We start from the raw sequence: 298 nt of genomic DNA, 5'->3' as shown, positions 1-298 counted from the left end.
CACCAGAGAGAGAGACAGAGAGTCGCTTTTTCTCTCGTGTATGTCTTCGTGTCTCTCGGGGCCACGATCGTCAGTCTAAATGCCAAGCTTCTAGGCTCCAAACTGTAAGAGCAATCTCTCGACTAAGACCATGCAAATACATAGCCACACCTCTATATCTATATTTATACATCTATATCGATTTCCATACTTATGTCCGTACATGTATATATGGATATCTATATTTCAATTCATTCATCTGTATGTACCTATATGCACATGTCGATATAAGCCCCGGGCTCTCTCTCTCTCTCTCTCA

This window comes from Cystoisospora suis (genome assembly GCF_002600585.1).
Source record: "Cystoisospora suis strain Wien I chromosome Unknown contig_7338, whole genome shotgun sequence".
Classification (NCBI taxonomy): domain Eukaryota; phylum Apicomplexa; class Conoidasida; order Eucoccidiorida; family Sarcocystidae; genus Cystoisospora; species Cystoisospora suis.
This window is presented reverse-complemented; position numbering follows the sequence as displayed.